Source organism: Rhipicephalus microplus, chromosome 4 (assembly GCF_043290135.1).
Source record: "Rhipicephalus microplus isolate Deutch F79 chromosome 4, USDA_Rmic, whole genome shotgun sequence".
NCBI lineage: Eukaryota > Metazoa > Arthropoda > Arachnida > Ixodida > Ixodidae > Rhipicephalus > Rhipicephalus microplus.
The window spans coordinates 195,686,602-195,697,749 of record NC_134703.1 but is presented as its reverse complement, the minus strand read 5'-3'; the positions used below and the strand labels follow the sequence as shown (position 1 = coordinate 195,697,749).

Below are 11,148 nucleotides of genomic sequence, written 5' to 3'. Positions count from 1 at the left end.
CTTACATGAATGTAAAATCGTTGTCGCTATGGTAGTACGAGCACGGTCCCTAATTTCAGGGATCTGTGCTATGTTTACTTTTCTCATTTACCGCAAATTTCAACGTGGCACTTCGTAACTGTTCCTCTGCATGTAATAAAAATTTTGAAAGACAATGCTCGCAACTGCTACTCAAGGTTATACCAGGGTAGCGTTAAAAAGTAAACATGGTATACTCGTGGCTGAGCATTTATATTAGACTGCTAGGCAAGTTAAGAAAAACGATCACGTGCCTTTCTTCAACTAATGGCGGAAACAGTTTTTTTTTAATGTAGCAGTTTTTTTTTCAATTGCCCCATATAAAGTCGGTTAACAGCACGTGTTTGTGCGTGTGCGTTTCATTTTTTTAAATTTGAAACTTCCAAGGATGCCCCAGCAAGCAGCTATGCTTTCCATCTTCTTTTCGCCCTGCAATTGTGGATGCTCTAATATGACAGATTTGAATAGACGTAACCTTTATATCTCTGTAGCTTCTGTTTCCAAGTTCACACAGCGGCCATATCTTAAACTTTTTGTCCCGTCTCTTTTATCTGCAAGCTCAGAAGCACATTCGTTAATGCACGAATTACCGTTGCACTTATGTTCTGGCTTTTATTTTATTTGTAGAATATGATTGCAGGGAGTACCTCTTGGAAATAATCGTGGTTTCTATGCTTGATTCTAAAGCCTCGGTAGTACCTAATTTATAGGAGATGTTTTTTTTTCTTTTGAAATCATAAAATTCAAGTCACTTCCAACTTTTGGTGCTTTTCTGTCTTAAAAATGACCACGTGGGCTCTCTGAGCCTTGGAAAAAGTGTCATCATGAAGCATAGTATTTTACTCTACTGATTTAACGTAGACGAAGGCAACAAAGTTGTAAAAAATGCTCAATAGTATTGCAGTCATTGCAGATACATATGGTCAGAATCCTGGAAATAAAATATCCGCTATTTTTGCAACATTAGCGTGTGTGTCCGTTGAAACCACGTCATCTCAGTTTTGTGGAAGGGTAGGGGTGCTGCTGTATATAAAACAAGTTTGATTTTGGCAGAACTGCTTTCCTGTAGAAACTGATAAGTGGTTTTCGCCATCCCGTCTCATCCTAAAAAGACAAAAATGACGATATTTATGTTATAATAAATGAACAAAGTAGAAATTTCGAATGGCAAAATGAAACATGATTACAAGTGACTGATGACGAGCAATGTGGCAAACAAAAAAGTGCGACTGCAAATTGTCCACCAATCAAGCATATGCAGCTGACACACTGTGAAGATAAAGTTCGAGCTCGTAGGACACCATAAATAATATCGAGGTAGTAGACACTTTAGGGTGTCTAACGCACTGTAGCTGCACGTGCTCACTGCATATTTTGTCCTTTTTTATACAGTCGTGCAAACTCTGCAATGCATTGCTAATAATGCACATTTTAGAAGACCTTTCCTCTGTGTGTCTCTGTCGACAGCATGGCCCCTGCACGAAAGATGCAAAAATTAATATTAGAAACACGAAATAGCTAGGACAACAAAGCCGCAATTTTTTACTTCTCGTGGTGCACACATTCAATAATATTTCTTGCGTTAACAAACAGACACAGTTGAGGTATTAAGCTTAGACTGTTTTGACACAGGTTTGATTCAGGTACTTGGGCAGCTTATCAGGCATATGGTTACGTAATTTCATTATCTATTTGCACGAATCAGTAGCGTAGCCAGCAATATCTTTTCGGGGAGGGGGGGGGGGGTCCGACCATAAAACAACCTTAGAATGCTGTATTTCTATTTCAAGTGTTTGCATTTTTATACGAAACTCCATGCATTCTTACGTAGCGCTCGTTTCACAGGGCATGAACCTCTGCTTGAATCCCTGAAGCTGGGTCTGGTTGTTCATTGGTATTAAGAGCTGCATAGACACGGCATATCGAAGCTATATGCTATAGCTTCACGCGTAGTAGCAACAAAAGCACGCTGATTTGGCGCAATTGCATTGTGTTTTGTTTTTCCTAAACTGTCTCGAAGAGCGATCTTACTGTGATGCGATGGTGATGCGACTGGTGCGCGTAATTGTGAATGATTGAAAAGTGCGCGAAATTAAAGGATGACCGAGTGCACGTGCTGGGTCGCCTGAACAACGACGACGCCGAGGACCGGTACACGTGAGAGCGTGGAGCGCAAGCATCCAAGACCATAAAGCAAACAAGGGCCAATGGCTGATCACCACGGAGTTTTGAAAGGCCAATCGGGACGAGACAAGTGTGCCCCAGAGGAAGCCAATCCTGAAGGGCAAAAGAGCTAGGAGTTCGAGGTGAACGAGGCAAGAGGAAGGTCACAGCTGGGAGCTGAAGACAGGCAGTCGGGTGGCAGACCTGAGCCTTCTGGACTTCACCCGGTCTGGACCTCCGGACAACGCCTTCCAAGGACGGCGAGCTGCCTCAACGGTCGAGACCAAGGCCTGCAGATTCCGGTGCGGGTGCAGCAACGGCAGTTCGGGTCACGGGCCTGAGCCTTGCAACCAGCCACCTCATCGGGCGAATCTGGGCCGCCACAGGCATCACCGAGCGAGTCCCGTTCCATCGTCGCCGCCAGCGAGCATTGGTACACGCCGTCGCCACCATTACAGCAGCAACGTTTTGGTGAGATCGAACTTGCTCTCTTCCCTGCACCGCCGAATCACCGCGTCAGAACTGCATCATGTAGCTGTGACTTTCCGTCGGCAGTTTCGGGGCTTTAGATGTTTGTTTTCCTTCTAAATCCCGCTTTTAGCCAGCTACTCATTTCTTGTAGTTTGTGTTTGAGTTTTGCTTCAGTTCTGCAGTAAATGTTTAGGTGTTGTTTGTTAAGCAAACGGCTTTGTCCTTATTAGAAAAACTCTCCGGGGCTCAACCAGGAGAAACAAATCAGCAACAAGAACCCGCATCACAAACTGGCGTCCGCAGCGACAGGACGAAGCCGTTGGTTTGACACCTTCATTTATTGACGCGGTTGACATCATGTCGAATATGCGAGAGCTAATGGCCTTGGCGGATCGCATGGGAATTGATGGGGCGGATTTTAAAGCATGGTACGAGGAGAAGGAGGCACGAGCACGAGAGGAACGGGCTGCGGAACGAGAAGCTCGAAAGGAACAGTTGGAACGGGAGACGCAGGCCAAGAAGGAGCAGCTTGAGCTCGAGACGCGCGAAAAAGAAAAACAGCTTGAACTGGAGACACGCGCAAAGAAGGAGCAGCTGGAATTAGAGAACCAAAACCTGCAACTGCGTCTTAGACTTGCCGAAGCTGAGAATAGCCGTGTAGAGACAAGAACTGTTGACTCAGCACCAGGCTCAGCACAAGAAAGGAGTGTTTCATGCAGCGTGAATCCTCATAAGTTGATACCGGGATTTAATGAAAGCCGGGACGACTTGGACGCCTATTTAAAAAGGTTCGAGAGAGTCGCCATCGGTCAAGAATGGCCTAGGGACAAATGGGCCACAGCTTTAAGTTTATGTTTGAGCGGAGAAGCCTTAAAGGTGTTTGGAAGACTTTCGCCGGAGGATTCAATCGATTATGATAAAGCCAAGTTGGCGTTGCTCCAGCGTTTCCGTTTTACGGCCGAAGGGTATCGGGAAAAGTTCCGACAAAGCAAGCCACAGGACGGCGAAACAGGCAAGCAGTACGCAACTAGGCTACTGAGTTTTTTCGATCGTTGGGTCGAAATGTCGAGGACCGGAAAAGAATATTCGGCTCTTCGTAACTTGATAGTTACAGAACAGTTCCTAAGAAACTGTCATCACCGTTTGGCACTTTTCCTGCGAGAAAAGAACTTCAACAAGCTAGAGGACATGGCCGAGGCCTCAGATAACTTTTTAGAAGCTCAGAGGCAAGTCAACCTGTTAATTTTCCGAGAAAAAGTGGAATCTAAAAGCAATACGGAAAAAAGTGGTAGTTACTCGGAGAGAGGAGCAGTACGTTGTTTTGTATGTGGCAAAATGGGTCACAGGGCATCGGAGTGCCGATCAAGGTCAAAACAACCTTTCTGTGGATATTGTCAGAAGGCGGGGCATGATTCCAAAACTTGCTCAAAGAAGAACGGTTCAGCCAACAAGACGTCATGTCTTTTGTCGCCAGAGGAGCACTCAACGGAAGTGAAGCTTTCACCGGACAAAGAAGAGGACATGGCGGGCGCCGTGAATACTCACCCGAAGTTTGCCACACACAAAATGCCCGTGTTACAGGGCCGAATCTTTGGCCGAACCGTCTCAGTGTTGCGGGATACGGGTAGCAATACACTGGTGGTGCGTCGTTCTCTGGTACCCGATGAAGCCCTCATAGGTACTACCGCTACGCTATTCTTAGCCGATGGCAGTAGCATCATCGTTCCTGAGGCGGAGGTGGAAATTCATTCACCTTATTTTTCTGGTACATCTATTGTCAAATGCATGACAAACCCACTCTACGACCTTATCGTCGGAAATGTACCAGGTTCACGTGAAGTCCATGACCCCGATACCAAGTGGGAGGAAAGGATTCCGGTAAAAACCTACCCCAACTATATAGCGAGTGGAAAAGGAGCAGATAGAGAGGATGGTACCCTGAAGTCTTCAGTGGTTGGTATCAAAATCCGAGAGCAACGGTCAATCTCATCTGAAATCGATGTACCCATCTTGAAGACGACCCGAAAGGATCTTAGTGCCGCTCAAAAACAGGACAAGACCCTAGATTCTTGCAGGAGTAAAGTAGGTCAAGGGCTACAGGGAGGATCAAAGTCCTATTCGTTCGAGATAGAAAAGGGGCTGCTATACCGCTATTATCACCTACCATCTGGTAAGGTGATTCAACAAGTAGTAGTGCCCCAAAGATTGCGCAGCCAAGTGCTTACTTTGGCGCACGAAACCCTGATGTCGGGGCATCAAGGAATAAAAAGAACGATTGATCGTGTTCTACAATCATTTTACTGGCCAGGAGTTCAAGAGGCAGTGAGGAGATACGTGCGCTCTTGTGACGCATGCCAACGAACCTACCCCAAGAGCAGAGTTGGTAAGGCACCACTAGGTCGAATGCCTTTGATAGACACCCCATTCGAAAGAGTGGCAGTGGACATTATCGGGCCTTTAAAGCCAATATCACACATGGGTAATCGATATATACTAACACTAGTGGACTTCGCTACTAGATACCCAGATGCAATAGCCCTGCCATCCATCGATTCAGCCACAGTAGCCGAGGCACTGGTAGAGATGTTTTCTCGAATCGGGTTCCCGCGTGAGGTACTTTGTGATCAGGCATCATGCTTTACATCGGAGCTAATGAGAGAGGTCAATGACTTGTTGGCGATCAAGCATCTCAGCTCCACACCCTATCATCCCATGTGTAATGGCTTAGTGGAGAGATTTAATGGCACACTAAAGCAAATGTTGCGTAAATTGTGCCAAGAGGAGCCCAAGACATGGGACCGACTATTAGCCCCACTCCTGTTTGCGTACCGGGAAGTCCCGCAAGCCAGCTTGGGATTTTCGCCTTTTGAGCTGATCTACGGTAGAAATGTTCGAGGACCTCTCAGTCTACTTAAAGAATTATGGACCGGAGACAATCAAAGCGAGGAAGTGAAGACAACATATGGGTATGTCCTGGATCTCAGAGATCGCCTAGAAAAAACATTGCAGTTGGCACAAGAAAACCTGTCACGAGCTAAAGCAACGCAGAAGAAATACTATGACCGGGGAAGTCGGATGCGTCGGCTAAAGGTTGGAGACCGCGCCCTCGTACTACTTCCCACGACGGAAAACAAGCTTATGATGCATTGGAAAGGACCTTTCAGGGTCACAGGAAAGAAGGGTGACTCTGACTACTGGCTGGATATGGGACATACTACCAAGCTGTTCCATATAAACATGTTAAAACGCTACGAAGAGCGTCCTCCAGAAATATCACCCCAGTCCGCATCTTTCATTGTAGTGGAAGAGGAAGAGACAGACACGCCAGTGCCTACCTTTAAAGCTACTGAGGGCTTTGGTACTGAAGCTATCAAGCTTGGTCCTAACCTCAGGAATAGACAAAGGGATCCGAGAATGTTGGAGCCGACTACATGAGTAGGTTACAGTGAATATGTTCTGTGTGTTATTATTACAAGGTTATGCTTGTGTGGTGGACTGTTACTGGAGTTAATGACTGTATTTGTACTGTTCTTAGTTGCTGCCAAAAACTTTTCTTATTGTTGTTGGTTGAATGTTACGTTCTGTGGACTCGGTGTTTCGACGTGAGACATGTCAACGAAGAAGCAGTGTGGTGCCATCGGTGTGTTGTGATAGCTTGTGTGGTGCGCATCGAACGACAGTTTTTCAACGGGAAAAACTTCTTCGAAAGGGGGCCATTGTGATGCGATGGTGATGCGACTGGTGCGCGTAATTGTGAATGATTGAAAAGTGCGCGAAATTAAAGGATGACCGAGTGCACGTGCTGGGTCGCCTGAACAACGACGACGCCGAGGACCGGTACACGTGAGAGCGTGGAGCGCAAGCATCCAAGACCATAAAGCAAACAAGGGCCAATGGCTGATCACCACGGAGTTTTGAAAGGCCAATCGGGACGAGACAAGTGTGCCCCAGAGGAAGCCAATCCTGAAGGGCAAAAGAGCTAGGAGTTCGAGGTGAACGAGGCAAGAGGAAGGTCACAGCTGGGAGCTGAAGACAGGCAGTCGGGTGGCAGACCTGAGCCTTCTGGACTTCACCCGGTCTGGACCTCCGGACAACGCCTTCCAAGGACGGCGAGCTGCCTCAACGGTCGAGACCAAGGCCTGCAGATTCCGGTGCGGGTGCAGCAACGGCAGTTCGGGTCACGGGCCTGAGCCTTGCAACCAGCCACCTCATCGGGCGAATCTGGGCCGCCACAGGCATCACCGAGCGAGTCCCGTTCCATCGTCGCCGCCAGCGAGCATTGGTACACGCCGTCGCCACCATTACAGCAGCAACGTTTTGGTGAGATCGAACTTGCTCTCTTCCCTGCACCGCCGAATCACCGCGTCAGAACTGCATCATGTAGCTGTGACTTTCCGTCGGCAGTTTCGGGGCTTTAGATGTTTGTTTTCCTTCTAAATCCCGCTTTTAGCCAGCTACTCATTTCTTGTAGTTTGTGTTTGAGTTTTGCTTCAGTTCTGCAGTAAATGTTTAGGTGTTGTTTGTTAAGCAAACGGCTTTGTCCTTATTAGAAAAACTCTCCGGGGCTCAACCAGGAGAAACAAATCAGCAACAAGAACCCGCATCACACTTACATAAGCAGGGTGAAAATGAACCAAAAAAAGAAAACAGGAGAATTTACCATCCTAATGATACAGATGATCATCTAACGAAGGTGTGCTTCGCCGGATGTTTCGGCTAAAGTAGCAAAGACTCACCGGAGAAGACGTCGCTGAGGAGTACGGTGAATGCAGTGCTTCGAAATTTTGCTATTACGTTTCCTCTACCCTTGTTTGTCAAGCTTTCGCGCCACGCTTGAACCAATGTGGTGTGCGAGCTTCATCAAAACACTTGAAAGCCCTGGCGTCCGCTGTAAATCTTGGAGCACTCGCACACCGAGTATACGCACACCCGAAGGCAGGTAATCCACTGGCTCATGAACAGAACACATCACGGCACCGGTAAGCGCTCTTCTGGACACCACGCCCGCAAGTGGCGGCATCACCGTAGCCAATGCCGAACCGTTCAAAGACAGCTGCGCATTCATATAGTAGTTGCGTACCGTCACTGACACCTTCAAAGCGAGACGGCTTGGTTCCGCCATGGATGCGATGTTGGCGCAGAAACTTCACTCGAGGGGCGATTCAAGGTAGCTCGATTGCTTCCTTGCCAATATCGAGGAAACGCTTGAGATTTACTCCTGTGAAGGAATCGTTTCAACTGAAGCGCAAGTTGTGAATGTGAAAATGCCTCTCAAGGAGCGTTTCGAGTGAAGGGTCGAGTCGAAGAGCATTTGTGAATAGCCCCGCTGCGATGGTATAGGCACCACACACTGAGCAGAGGGAGCTGCGTTGCTCACACTTCCCCATCTCAAAGTTTCTGACATTCACCGTTAGAGGCACACAGAAAAGAGATGCCTGCTCGCGTGCCCAATGTATCCCGGGCACCATCCGCTGACAGATGCACGGCCTAAGACGCGCGCGTCACGTTCCATTTTCACCGATGCCGTCTCAGGGTTTCTTTTTTTTTCTCCGCTACACTGTAAGTGAAAACTATCCAAGTTTGGGGGTTTTGCGGCTTATGAGCTCTGAAACCTCTGTCCATTTAAAATTACTACGGTAAGTGTGCTGGAGTAAAAAATGCTACATCACATGGTTTTACCACCACCTCTAAGGCATGTAGTAAAAGGATGTCAAAACGCAGTTTTACCACGTAGGGAGTTTTCTATCACGTGATTTATAACCTGCGTCTCAGAGTTTATTACCACGTGACTGCAAGGTGCAGCTGCTTCGGCGGCTTTTGCCCCATGCCCCCCCCTAGTGACACTCTCAGTGTATCCTGAAGGTACCGAAGAACACAGATGTTTTTTCTTTTTGGCATCGTCATGTCTCATAATTGACCTCGAGTCAACGCACTTTCACGGGAACTGGGGCAACATAAGCACAACGAGCGAGGACAGTACTCTGGGAACGAAAAAAAAGGGGGGAGGTTTCCAAAAATAATTGCCAGCATGTCCACGGAGTGAATGATGGAGAGTGGGGCGAAGCTATCGTCCGTCCATTCGTTCTTGCTTCCGTTCGTCCATGCGTCCGTCTGTGTGACCGCCCATGTGTCCATCTGCCCGTGCGTGCCTGCGTCTGTTCGTGCATCCGTCCCTGCGTCCGTTCATGCGTCCATCCATGCATCTGTCTGTGCGTCCATTCGTCCGTCTATTCCACACTTCAAGTACCACCATCTCGCATCTTTTCATCTTATATTCCCCATATAGAAGCACCGCCATTCAGTGGATATTCCAATGAGTAAACGAGATGTGGCCCACACACATTTTCTTACGGCTTGCGCTTCGGGTCTACTTCCCATCTTTACCACCTCGAGTTCATGGTATATACTAGTTCACTGTATTCATGGCACTGTCGCCCAATGGTCGCTAAACCTTTCTAAAACCAAAGAGGTTACGCCCAGCGAGTATAACGTAGGAACCTTTTCCTGTCAGATAGTGCTCAATGGACATGCCAATGGCTGCTAATGAGAAATGACAGAAAGAAAAATTCGGCTTCTATTTTCTTACGGCTTGCGCTTCGTATCTACTTCCCACCTTTAACCACCTCGAGTTCATGGTATATAATAGTCCATTGTATTCATGGCACTGCGGCTCAACGATCGCTAAACCTTTCTAAAACTAATGAGGTTACACCCAGCGAGTATAACGTAGCAACCCTTTCTTGTCAGATAGTGCTAAATGTGCAATCTGATGGCTGCTATTGGGTATCGCAGCGTGCGCGTTAACTAAAAGCCAAATGCTTTTGTCTCTCATTCCCCATTAGCAGCCATTGACATGTACATTGAGCACAAGTTTTTATTGTTCAACAACGCACAGAAGAAATCTCTCACCAGCACCACCTTAAATGTCAGAATGCTATACTTGTTACACACTATTATGGTTACCAGGGACGAACGGGTACCGCTTTGAAGAGCTTCGCCCCTAAAAAAAGAAAACCTGCTGTGAAAAGTTGTCCTGCTTATCTTCGAAAATTGTTGGCTTTTGCTCTGCGGTGGCCCTGGAGACAGACGGTGCAAGAGGCTCGCGATCTGTGTGTCTCACGTGTTTCCTACACCATCTAGCGACCATGCGCTTCTGAGCGCCTCCGAACTTGCAGGTCGTGGACACTTCGCTTCCGTGCCTAATCGCGAAGATCTGCTAGTAGTAACAATATCAATCCAGCAACATTGTCTGAGGTTGCTTCCCGGAAAAGCGATAACAAAACGCTTGACTATGTCGTCGGCACCAAGCCGCGGCCGCGAGTGACCAGTGGGTGTGTGTCGCCGGGGCAGGTGAAAGAAGCATCGCATATATTTTGTCTCAAAAAAGACGATGTCTGCTTGAGTAATGTGCTGCCCGGATGGCCCGCCTCATGCACCAACTGTTATCCAACAGGTATATAGCGCGAAGCCGAGAACCGATACGAGGCAGACGGAACCGAAAAGTGGCTGCCGGCGAGCACGAAGAAAACCCACACGGTGTTTCGTCTCTTTCGTTGGAGGTACATACATACATCATCCCATCCCCGTAAAACTCTACAGATAGAGAAGATTCGTGTCTGAAATGAAGACGAAATTTGCACAGGAGATGTATTCTGGAATCGCCAGCTGTGTTTTATGTGTTTTATCGCATAGCCGTGGTCTTCGAAAAGGCCTGGTACGCCGTCAGTAAGCAGCTTGTATGCAGGTGTGCGCCGCTTTTCTACGCCCGTTGTCATCAATACGTGCTGCTACTGTGTTGGTGCACCGTCGCTCAATAAAAAATCATTGAGCTGCCTTGGTTTGTGTGTAATTACGTATGTTTATGAACTTGTGCATTAGCAGTGCTACACATGTGGGGAAAAGAGCCTGGTATGCCAGTTATTTATTAAATAATCAAAAAGTGAGATCGAGTAGACTTACAATAAAAGGTCGGTGTGACATTTAGCGGCCTTCAGCTCACCTCAAGTTTACGCTTGCACCTTCACCAATGTTATTAATTGATGCAAAAGAAGAGCCCTCTTACCGGTACTACATGACTGGTCAAAACGTCGAGCCTATATATACAGGATTGTGGAAATGCAAGTGAGTAACGCCTGCAGTCAGCTGATTCTGCTTCTGGACGCCGGTTGGTGCAGACGCAGGATTGAAAGCTCGTCCCGAGCAGTGACAGCGGCCGACGCCGGCCGCGGTACAGCGTCTCCCCTGGTTCCAAAGGACTACAGGATTACCCTGCCTTCGTTGCCATCAGGTGAAGCGATGCGTGGAGAAGTAGCTCTACACTGCGACGTCAATGGCTGACCATATTGCATCGACGACTTCAGGAAACCTTTCAAAGACTTAGGCGTCACACAGCAAGGAAGTGGCATCGGGGCATATCAGATGTCGCACGTGTGGTTATTGCACATGAAGATCGAGCAAGCAAAGAAAGCGATGACAGACACAGGCGTTCTCAAAGTC

General features: G+C 47.6%; 1 protein-coding gene across 1 annotated transcript in view; it reads left to right on the top strand.

Annotated features, from left to right (window-relative positions):
- LOC119172551 (putative defense protein 2) overlaps positions 1-11,148 on the top strand; it is a 189,089-nt gene that overhangs the window by 85,649 nt on the left and 92,292 nt on the right. The window lies entirely within an intron of this gene.